We start from the raw sequence: 12547 nt of genomic DNA on the forward strand, positions 1-12547 counted from the left end.
CACCCCGACAAAGAAAAAAACTTTACCTTTTAAGTTCTATTTACAACATTATTTCCAACCCAGGAAAAACAAATGCATTTGTGCAGGGGAAAAGCGCTACTGTTTGCAAGATCACTTTGCTGGTTCATCATTACTGGGTTGAAATGCTTTCCATCCGTTATCGCTCTGTCTTGTATAGATGGTAGTTTGTGGCTAAATAGTCATGTTACGACTTTTGTGATGCACTGGTAGAGTCATAAAAAGATTTTGTTGGGAGCAACCTAATTAAATTGTTATTTCCTTATGTGCATTTTCACTACATCAAATTTTTGTAACATGCCTCACATTCTATTTCATACTGATGTATGAAATAGATTTCTATTTCATACAGATTTCTGCCATATTTCATCAGCTCATGTCCTTCTTATTTTTCTGCCCTTCTAAATGCCTCCATTATCTTTTGAGGAATTTTCTCAGTCCTAATTGAACCTAGGAGTCAAAATAGGGATAACCCATAGATGGTCTGAGGTCTGTTCTTGTTAACACTAAAGCCCTGAGGAACTGACTAACTTAGCTAAGGGTACCAAATTCCTCCTGGCTTACTTTCCTTCTACCAACCCACACCCTCCTCCTGCCCTTTCTACCCTCTGTCCTTGTCATTCACATGACACAGTTACCTTCCTATGAACACTGCTGCCTCTACACCACCTCACTACAAACTAGAAAACAAACAAACATCCCTCTCTTCCCCCAACAGACACAAAAGCAAATGATATAACACAAGTGAGAATGTCTGGCATGACAAGGGGGATGGAGTCTCAGTAAATTTTTTCCTTTCTTTCTGGTGATTGCCTTCCATTTCAGAGAACACTAGCATTAAGGTGGCTATATTAAGGTGGCCTGTCCATGACAAACCACAAAATTTCCCTGAGAAACGGGATCCCACTCATGCCGCAGTGCTAAGTAGAAATGTCTGCTTTCTCTGTATGGATATGCCATTCCAAATTCAGAGAAGAGAGCCAGGCCGTCAAGTGGGTTGCAAAAATGCCCAATAATGCTCTGATAAAATGCAAAATAAAGTACCAAACTGGACTGGAAGTCATTTAACAAATAATAGTTGGAAATACCCCAAATTAAAACTTTTTACCTTTGCTTTTTCATATCAGTAAATAAACAAATAAATAGATATGCCATATATTTTATATCCTCTCATATATTTATATTTTTATAGTATGATTTAAAATGTAAAACTGATTTTTTAAATTAACAATATAATTATATTGTTAATACAAATATGTAAGGATATTCTAAATATTTAAATACTGATATACTTCTGATTAGAAAAGATACACTTAAAGATATGTTTATTAAGAGCTTTTAATAACGAGAAATACTAAAAACATAAATACAAAAAACGCAGGACAAAATGTTATATATGCAATTTGAGCATATGTAAACATATGTACATGAAATAAAGGTGACACACCAAATGTTACTACCTTGTGTGGTGTGATTATAAAATGAGATTTCTTTTCAACATTCCTTTGCATTTCTGTACTTTCTAAACTTCTGCAATAAACACATACTATTACACTGATAGTTACAGAAAGGGAAAAACCAAACAAAAATCATTGCTTTTATGTGTAGGAATAAAAATGTTTATTGCCAATTTGTAGTCACTCTATAGGTACACAAAAAGGTCAGACTGTGTTTTGGTATTAACATAGGTAAAGTATTTTAGATTTTGCAAATAATTTATGGGTACACATGTCAGCATTCATCCCCCTGTTTGCACTATCCTCTTAAAATAGACCTCAAAGTACGGTTATAAGTTAAACCCTTCATCACAGCACTTAGATGGAGGGCTCTGTTAACACCCAATTACAGAACCAGGACTCAGTGGGGAATACACAGTTTCTCTCATATAACATCACATAAATACACACTGTAGGTATTTATAAAACACTCTAGGTATTTTATTATGTTAAGGTTTTTATTAAAATATAGCTAACATAAATGTTATGTTAGTTTCAGGTGTATAGCATAGTTGTAGAACATTCATAAACCTAAAGAAGTCATCACCGTGATACATCCAGCAACCATCTGGCACTGTGCCACGCTGTCAAAATATGTTTTACTATATTCCCCGTGCTGTACATTACATCCCCATGCCTTATTTGTTTTATACCTGTGAATTTGGACCTCTTATTCCCCTTCACTTTTCCCGCCTTTTTTAATTTTTCAATTACAGTTAATATTCAAAATTATTTTATATTAATTTCAGGTGAACCGCATAATGGTTAGACATTTATATAATTTGAGAAGCGATCAACCTGACTAGTCTAGTACCTACCTGACATTATGCATATTTATTACCATATTATTGACTGTGTTCCCTATGCTTTACTTTATAACCCCATGAGTATTTTGTAACTATCAATTTGTATTTTTTAATCCCTTCACCTTGTTTCATCCTTGCCCCAACTCCCCTCCCGAATGGCAACCATCAAAATGTTCTCTGTATCTATGAGTTTGTTTCGGTTTTGTTTGTTCATTTTGTTCTTTAGATTTCACATAAAAGCAAAATCACATTGCATCTATCTTTCTCTGTCTGACATACTCCACTCAGAACAATACCCTCCAGGTCCATCCATGCCAGGGCAGATGGCAAGAACCCATTCCCTTCCAAGGCCAAACAAAATTCTATTGTATATAGGTACCAACTACTCTTTATCCATTCATCCAACAACACACACCCAGGCTATCTCCACATCTTGGCCATTGTAAGCAATGCTGCAATGAACATATGGGTGCACATGTCCCCTCAAAGTGTTAATTTGGCTTGGTTTGGATTTACCCAGAAGTGGGGTTATTGGGTCTTTCTTTGTCTCTTGTTATAGCCCTTATTTTAAAATCTATTTTGTCTGGTATAAGTATTGCTGCCCCAGATTTGTTTCTTTGCTTGTTTTCATTTTCATGAAATATGTTTTTTCCCATCCCTTTACTTTCAATCTGGGTCTTTTGATCTGAAGTGAGTCTCTTGCAGGGTCTTTTTTTTCTGATTCATTCAGCCACCCTATCTATGTCTTTTGATTGGAGCATTTAATCCATTTACATTGAAAGTAATTGTTGATAGGTATGTAGTTATTGCCATTTTATTATTTACATTTTTGATCTTTTATTTTTCCATGATAAAAAAGTCCCTGTAACATTCCTTGTAATACTGGTTTGGTGGTGATGAACTTCTTCAGCTTTTTCTTTTCTGGGAAGCTCTTTATCTGTCCTTCAATTCTAAATTATAGGTTTTCTGGGTAATCTTGTTTGTAGGTCCCTACTTTTCATCACTTTGAATATTTCCTGCCAATCCCTTCTGTCCTGCAAAGTTTTTGTTGAGAAATCAGCTGACAGCCTTATGTGAACTCCTTTGTAGGTAACTAATTGCTTTCCTCTTGCTGCTTTTAAGATATTTTTTTTCTTTGTCTTTAACCTTTGGCATTTTAATTGTGATGTGTCTTGGTGTGGGCCTCTTTGGGTTCATCTTGTTTGCGACTCTTTGCACTTCCTGGGCTAGTAAGTCTATTTCCTTCACCAAGTTTGGGTTGTTTCCTGTCATTGTTTCTTCAAAATAGGTTTTCAAGTCCTTGCTCTCTCTCTTCTTATTCTGGTACCTCTATGATGCGAATGTTGTTACGGTTGATGTTGGCCCAGAGGCCCCTTAAATTATTCTCTTTGTTTGTTGTTTTTTTTTAATTATTTTTTCTTTTCACTGTTCTGATTGGGTATTTTCTGCTACCTACATCTAATCTATTGTTTATTCCCTGTAAGATATTCTTCATTTCAGTTATTGTATTATTTATTTCTGACTGGTTCTTTTTTATGGTTTCTATCTGCATTTATATTTCCTATGTCTTAGTTGAAGTTCTTCCTGACACCACTAAGCATCCTTATAAATAGTCTTTTGAACTCTGCATTTAGTAGATTGCTTGTCTCCATTTTGTTTAGCTTTTGTTCTGGAGCTTTGTTCTGTTATTTTATTTGGGTCATATTTCTTTGTCTATCTCCCTGTGTTTGTTTCTATGTATTAGGGAGAGTTGCTATACCTCCAGGTCTTAATAGAGTGGCCTTAGGTAGTACGTGTCTTGTGGGGTCCAGGGGTGCAGTCTCCCTGGTAACCAGAGCTGGGTGCTCTAGGTGTGTAGCTTGTGTGGATTGTGGATTGACTCTCGGGATGATTACATGTGAGTAGTGGCCATGACTACAATTAAGGAGCTATTGTGTAGGGGCTAACCCCATAGAGCAGGATTCACTTTCACATGGCTTTCGTGCCACTCAGTCTTCCCTATGGATGTGTCATCCTTGGAGGCAGCCAGATGCTTTGGTTTGGTCTGAAGTTGGTCTCTGAGTGTGTCAGTTCCCAGGGCCTCCTGGGCGGGACCTTGCCTTAGGCCAAGTTCAGCCACATTCTGTGCCCTTCTCGGGCCACCTGGCATGAGCCACAAAGCAATACACAGATGGTCACTACCCACTCTGGGCTTGGAGGTGCTTAAAGAGACCCAGCTGCAAACCAAGACCAGCTGTGACTACTGCTGGACTTTGGGCTGCTAAGCAAGAAATACAGGACATGCTGGAGCCAGATGCTGCTTATTTGAGTTTTGTGAACCTTTGAGAGATATTAGGAAAGACCAAAGCATGAGTCAAGACAGGCTGTTTGTACATAAAAGCCACTGGAAGCAGCTGGGGTGTGCCTGAAATTTAAGGGAAGGCAGGGTCTCCAGTAATCACAAGTGGTCGTTGTCTTACTCAGCCACAATCTAAGCCATTAGTTATGGGGTCTTTTTCTCCCAGCACTGGAACCCTGGGCCTGAGAGCCTGATGTAAGGCTGGGACCCCTCGCTCCTGCAAAGGGAGCCTCTGTAGCTGTCATATCCCTCCCAATTTTTAATGGTTACCGGTGGGTATAAGACCAGTCCATTTTGCACCTCTGCCTCTGCTACCATTCCCAAGGTGGCTTCTTATGTCCTTAGTTGTAGGACTTCAGTTCCACTAGACTTCAGGTGATTCTCAATAATAGGTGTTCTATAATTAAGTTGTGATTTGTGATGTGGTCATGAGAGGAGGTAAGCACAGTACTTACCTACTCTGCCATTTTGACAGGAAATCAAATAGTCTATGTATTTTAGAAGCACATATCAATGTTTCTACAACTTAAGTGCTTGTCAGCTACATTTAGCTGGAGTCTAATCAGAATCCCAGTTTAGAAAGATGGAACTGAGATATAAACGTTGTATGATTCTGGACAGAAATTTCAGCTGAATTTCCTGTATTTCTTGAGAACTTAGACAAAATAAGTGGCTATACTTTGATGGGGTAGTTGCACTTTGATGGTTATGCTTTGATACAGTCTCTTGAGAGCCTTACCTAAGGAATCCTGTGATCCTCTAGTTAGGTACCCTGAAATAGGTAATTTGCATAAATTAGACATAAGTGAAACTTCAAGGTTGGATTTTAGTTCTACATTTGAGTGCTAAGCCATCGGCTCCTCCACAGAAGGGTCCTCCAGCAGTGGTTAAACTCAGATAATCAAAATGAACTGGCACTTCTGTGTGAAAGGGAGGCTCATGTTCTTTTTATTTCTATTTGACTGGAATGCTCAGTTTTGGAAAGAAGGGGATGGGTATTAACAAGTTCAATTAGAAAGAATCTCATTGAATGGACATTATTAGATCATTCTGTTCCTGGTTTTCTTTTGCAGACTGAGTCCTTTGCTACAGTAAGGATTAATTATTGCATAAATTTTTATATAGGTGGATCAAACATTTGATTATTACCAGGCTTAATTTGGAGCCCTCAAGGCTTCATTTTCAGCAGTAAACTATGCCATAGGCAATAAAATGCATTTTCATTCATTTCATATCTAAAATAATGACTGAGAAGATATGTTGTGGATAGTGGCCTTCCTGAGATATTTTCTTGCAAGGCGAGTATGTCAGAATGATTTGACTACATAAATAATTTATACATTAGATACTATGTGCTTAACCTTGATAGTCTGATCATTTAGAAATCAGGAGGAAACTAAGAGATAATGGCCTGTAGGTAATTAAAAAAAAAAAAACAGCAAATAAGATTTCTCATATAATCTGAAGGTATTTATGATTTAGACTGGAGCAGTGAACAGTAAGTGGGGAAAAAATGTAGTTTTAGTATCTTTTATGACTGATGGAGAAATCCTAAGCATTTTTTTTTTCCTAGTTAATGCTTATTACTTGACTTGAAACTGCTAGAGTGTGCTTGGTGTGATATCTAACTACAGCAATGCCTAAATGGATCTGCTGTGCAGTGGTTACTCATTTTATACATATAAGTATAGGCTGAGGTATAGGTTTTCAAATACATCAACTTTTATCACACAAATACCTAGTTTTCAAAGTCTCGGATAAAATCCTTAAAAGTATGAGAGGATAATAGATTTGTTTACCACTGTGATGATTTGCCAGATGAGACAGAGAAGTTTCTCCAGAAACACGGAAGAGGAAGTAGAGACAAGGCATTCTCTATGACTTGAGTGAAAAGGTAGTTCGTTGTGTCACACATATTTCTTTAGTTTTGCAGATGGCCACATGGACCCATGACAAATTCAAAGAACCATAACATGATAATTTGGTTGAACTACATAAGTCATTTTGATTGAGCATCAACTTTTTGCCTGTTACTAAGTCAGATGCCAGGGACTTTATCCACTAATGACTAAAGCAGGGCTCTCGAGGTTGTGGAGGGTCCAGCCTGGTGTAAGTGCCGAAACCTTTAGCACAGCAGGGGAGTAATGTGTGTACCTGATTGTTTCTGACTTGATCTAAGCTGCATTCTCAAAATGATAATACATAATGGATATGTTGTAACCCACCCGTGAATCTTCTGCATACTAATTTACAGAAAGGCACAGGTAGCTTCGAATGGGTAGCTATCAATAGGGAAAGCCATATAGAACATGAATCATAAAAAGAATATTTTTGACATATTTAGGGCATTTTAGTCACTTGTTGACACTATCAAGTAGATACAATTATGATCCATTAAAAAAAAAGATTTTCAAAAAAAAAAAAAATTAAAAAAAGAAAAAAAGATTTTCTTTTTTGGCCTGAGAGTAGGTTACTATTAGGTTACATTCTCTTGATTCCATAATACAGACTATATCTATAGTTAAATGCTAGCTCACCGTCTTCATTACTTCTTTTACAAATAAGCCCTCATAAAATATAAATTTCAGAATAATTCCTCTTTTTTTTCTCCTTTTTCCTACTTAAAAAAAATTAGGTATAGAGTGCTACATCTATATAAATGAGTCTTTGGGGGAATGTCATTGTTATCACATATGATTCACATGTTCGAACTTCATGGGACCCTTAGGATATGTACTTTATAAAGATTATGGCAATATCAAAACATTTATATTTCATCCATCCTATGAGTTTAAGATTGAGCTTCTAAAGTATAACCTCCAGAGCAGATGTCAAACACCAAGGACTAACCTCAATTTCATATAATGGAATGACTGTCAATGGACTATGTTAGAAGAACAGAATCTGTCTATTTTTTGTGACATTGTACTTTCAAAGGAATCTTTTCCCTTTCCTTCTGTAATATTTTGTCATTCAGTGTTTCTCCTTGGAGCTATGTGTAAAGAAGAAATATCAACGAAAGGATATTTCGTTTGCCTCACTCTCAGCAATACTTAACAAACTGGCATGCAAAAAAAAAATGTTAAGCAATTTAACTATGCACAATGAGTGTTCATGTGGGAATCTAACAACACTTAAAATAACTCTTCTAGAAGATTTTTACTGATGGAAGTTTTGGAGCTTTAGATACGCATTTTAGACTTGGGAATAAAGTACTTAGAAATCATTCATGAAGTGTTATTGAGTTACTAAGGGGACAACAATAGACTTGGACATTTATGAGACTAGTAAGTAAAGCCACATATCCAGATTGGCCTCCAATAGGGCCCTTCAGGTGCAGTTTACTAACACTTATCACATGAAAAAGCTATCTCCCTTCCCATTCCTTACTGTCTCATAAACTATTACAGGTATGCAATAAAGTTCTTTAGTGCATTTGGAAGAAAACTTGTGTAGGTACCTCACAAACAAGTTAATCATACAGTTTCTGAAATGGTTCAGGAAAAAAGAGTTTATGCAGCAAAATTAATGTTAATATAATTAGAAACATGTGTAATTCATAAATTTTGAGATCAAAGAGATACATTTGACATTTCCGGAAAGGCAAATTGGGTAGACTTTTCAGGTAACATGCAGCAGATATTAGGGAGTCATTCACAATGTGTTGAGTTTTTATTGTCTTTCGATTCCTTTTTATTTTTCATTTCACTCATTTATACAGCAAAAATTTTTTGTACATCTGTTATGTGCTTCAGGTCTGTGCTAAGTTCTGGAATACCTGTGGCCATGAGCCAATACCAGTACTGTCCCTGACTTCTTACAACTTATAATTTACGACCAAGAGTCTCCACCAAAAACTCAAGGAAGAAAATGAAATATAGTGGGACAGGGTGAAAAAGTGAAGGGATTTAGACATACAAATTGGTAGTTACAAAACAGTCATGGGGAACTAAAGTAAAGCGTAGAGAATATAATCAATAATATGGTAATAACTATGTATAGTGCTGGGTGGGTATTAGACTAGTCAGGAGATCACTTCTTAAACTATGTAAATGTCTACCCACTATGCTACACACTTGAAATTAATATAAAATAATACGGAATATCAACTCTAATATAATTAATATAAAATAATATTGAATGTCAACTCTACAAAATTTAAAAAGGAGGGAGAAAAGTGAAGGGCAATAAGAGGTCTGAATTTCCAGGTATAAAACAAATAAGTCATGGGGATGTAACGTACAGCATGGGGAATATCGTCAATAATATTGTGATAACGTGGTACGGTGTCAGATAGTTGCTGGACTTATGGTGATCACTTTTTTGGGTATATCAATGTTGACTAAGTATGGTGTGCACCTGAAACTAATGTATTATTGTCTGTTAGTGATATTTTAATAAAAATCTTAAGACATTAATAATAATATAATAAAATAAAGTCAAATATATGGTCCTTGCTGTTACGTAGCGGATGCAAATACAATAATGACAATGTGATGAAATGTTCCAAGGACATAAGAGGTAGTGCGAGAGTACACAGTTGGGTACTTTCTTAGTTTGGAGATTTCCTAGGAGGCTCTCTGGAAGAAGTTGTCAGTATCTTAAAAAAAATTTGCGAGGCTATACCATACATTCATCTTTTCATTAATATAATAAACATTGGCTGTTATGTTCAAATTATTGTGCTAATAATAGAACATAGGAAAGAGTAAGGCAAAGCATGTACCCTGAGGAGTTTCATAGTCTAATATGCCTAGTCTACGGAGAGAGTCATGAGAGGATAATAAATTACAATAAAAATGCCTGGGAACCTACAGAGAAAGAAGTATCGCCATCGAGGGAAATGGAGTAGTTGGGAAGATTTACAAAGGAAGGGTCCTTCTGTTCAGTCTTAAAAGATAAAGAAAACAAAGACTTTTCCTTCTGGAAAAATGGAGAGATGAAGTAAATGTCTGCATTTTGATATATTCCTGTAAGAGATGAAAAGATAAACTGTAGCCTCAGAAAAAATATTTTGCAAACTACATATCTAACAAAAGCTAGTAAATAGAATGCATTAAGAACTCTAAAAACTCAAGATTAAAACATTCAAAGAGTCCAATCAGAAAATGTGTAAACAATACAGGTATACATTTTACCAATTCACCAGAGGGTATATAAACAGCACAAATCACATGATAAGATGCTCAACATCCTTAGCTGTTAGGAAAACATAAATTAAAACCATAATAGATACTATTAGATAACTATCAGAATGGCTAAAGTAAACAAACAAACAAAAAAAAACAAAAAAAAACAAAAAAAAACAAAAATCAAAAAACTGACATCACCAAATGCTAGTGAGGATGTAAAGAAACTGGACACTCATACATTGCTGAGAGGAATGTAAAGTGGTACAGGTACCCTGTTAGTCAGCCTGGGCTGCCATAACAAAATACAATAGAATGAGTAGCTTCAACAATAGAAATTTGTTCTTAGAGTTCTGGAGACTGGAAAGTTCAGATCAAAGTACTGGCCACTTTGGTTTCTGGTGAGAGCTTTCTTTTTGGTTCGCAGAGAGCCGCCATCTCATTGTGCCTTCCCATAGTGGAGAGAGAGCTCTGAAGTCTCTTCCTGTTCACATAAGGTACCCCAGATCTGTAGGATTAGGGCGTCACCCTTATTACTTCATTTATCTTTTCTCACCTCCTTACAGGTCCTATCTCCAACTATACAGTCACTTTGGATATTAGGACTTCAACATATTAATTTCGAAGGGACATGATTCTGTCCATAGCAGACATTTTGCAAAACAATTCAGCAGTTTCTTTAAAGACTAAGCATGCAGCTGCCATATGATCCAGAAATTATGCTCATGGGCTTATATTCCAGAAACATAAAAGCTTATATTCATACAAAAAAAAAAACTATGCATAAATGTTAGTAGCAGCTTTGTGTATAATAACCCCAAACTGGAAATAACTCAGAAGTCTTTCAATGGGTGAAAGACTGAATGACCTGTGGTGATGCACAACAGGGGTATTATTCAGCAATATAACAATATATGGGGACTAACTATTGATATACATGACAACTTGTATGCGTCCCTGCGTTATTTTGAGTGAAAAAAGCCAACCCAAAAGCTTGTAAACTGTATCACTCTATTTCCATAACGTTCTTGAAATGACAAATTCCAGAAATGGAGAACAGATGAGTGGTTGCCTTTGAACTAGGAAGGAGAGCACCATGATTACAGCTATGAACTGCAACGTGAAGCATAATGGTGGTGATGCAAATGTTCTATGTCTTGTCGGTATCCACGTCAACCCCTCGTTTGTACAATAATAAAAAAAATTTATCATTGTACAATAATTTTGCAAGGTGTTATCATTGGGAGAAGTCGGTTAAGGGTACATGGGATCTATATAATTTCATACAATTGCATGTGATTCTCCAATTACGTCAAAATAAAAGATTAATTTAAATAAGTAATAAAAAAAACACAGGAAAATGTGTCCAGCAGAGAAGGAAATTCCAAGTAGAGGAAAAACACATGTTAATAACATTTTAGAAAGGATTTGAAAGGCATGATGGAATAAATAGTGAGATCATTGCTAAATATACGATGTGGGTGTATGTTGGGGGGTTAGTGATTGAAGGTTAAAATTGGGAGATTGTGGCACGGCCTCTTCTTTGAAATAATACATTGCTTGGCAGTGAGCATGGAAGAGCAGAACTAGAAGAAATAACTTTGCTATCTAACTTAGTTTCATTTAGAAAATAAAAATCTGAAAATTAGAATCAGGGTCACTAAAGTGTCCCGGCATAATTTCTACAGCACTCACACTGATTAATCTTAGAATGATTGAATTTTGGTAAACCTGCTGTTCTAAAATCAATGTTTAGTCCTCTTTGTTTATTATTTAAAGCTATACCAAGTACATAACACTTTGACAACATTTTATATCTTCTGAACCCTGAGATAGAGTATGAACCGATGATCTAATCTTTTTTAGTGGTAACAGTTAAATTAATGGTGCATTCAAGGGATGTCCAAATTTATTTACACTAAATTGTGATAAAGATTTTGACTGATAGCTTCTTAAAATGTGGCTTTGAAGTGCATTTTCTGGCTTTTACAAAATCCAAATAAAAATGATGACATTAGCTCTGCCTGTATCTAAGCTGAAGCATCCAACCATCCTTAAGAAGCTGAGTGTGCAATCCAAAAATTAGTCTTCCTAAGCCACAGGCTCTCTACTTCTCAGTGAAGCTGGCCAACAGTGTACGTTTGGTCAAGTTGTAGAGATTCAGCCATCAGAACTGTGCTGACAATTGTGAGGCAGAATGGAATTCAGTGTAACCAGCTCATTGCTCTTTAGAATCTGCAATGCTAGCAGGAGCACAATGTATTTTTGTACGTAAAGTCAGCAATTGTAGCACTGAAGTGCACTTTGGAATGAACAGGAGAGTGCACTTTTGAGACCATAACTGCATTTTAATGACAAAACTTGCTGCTCTCTAAGCATAGGTCAAATCTGAGAATCAAAGCTAGAGGGAAATATTAGGAGAAGAGATGATGGCATTCATAAATCTCATGCTTACTTGACAACAAACGTCAAATAAATCTTATTTTATCCATGAAAGAGGAACTTAGGAATTGCATATATATATATATATATATATATATATATATTCCAATATTACACGTATGATATAAGCTCATATATATTATCATAAGCTCTAATAGGTAAGGGACATGCTCTGCTAATAATTTTATGCTCAATTATACTTACAATAAATATATAAAAGAATCTAAATGTAGTAGTAGAGAATTATTATTTTAGTGAAAAGTTATGGTATGAATAAATAAGTGAAATGAATTGTGATTTATTGTGGGGAACACATGG

This window comes from Rhinolophus hipposideros, assembly GCF_964194185.1.
Source record: "Rhinolophus hipposideros genome assembly, chromosome: 10".
NCBI classification, from domain to species: Eukaryota; Metazoa; Chordata; class Mammalia; order Chiroptera; family Rhinolophidae; genus Rhinolophus; species Rhinolophus hipposideros.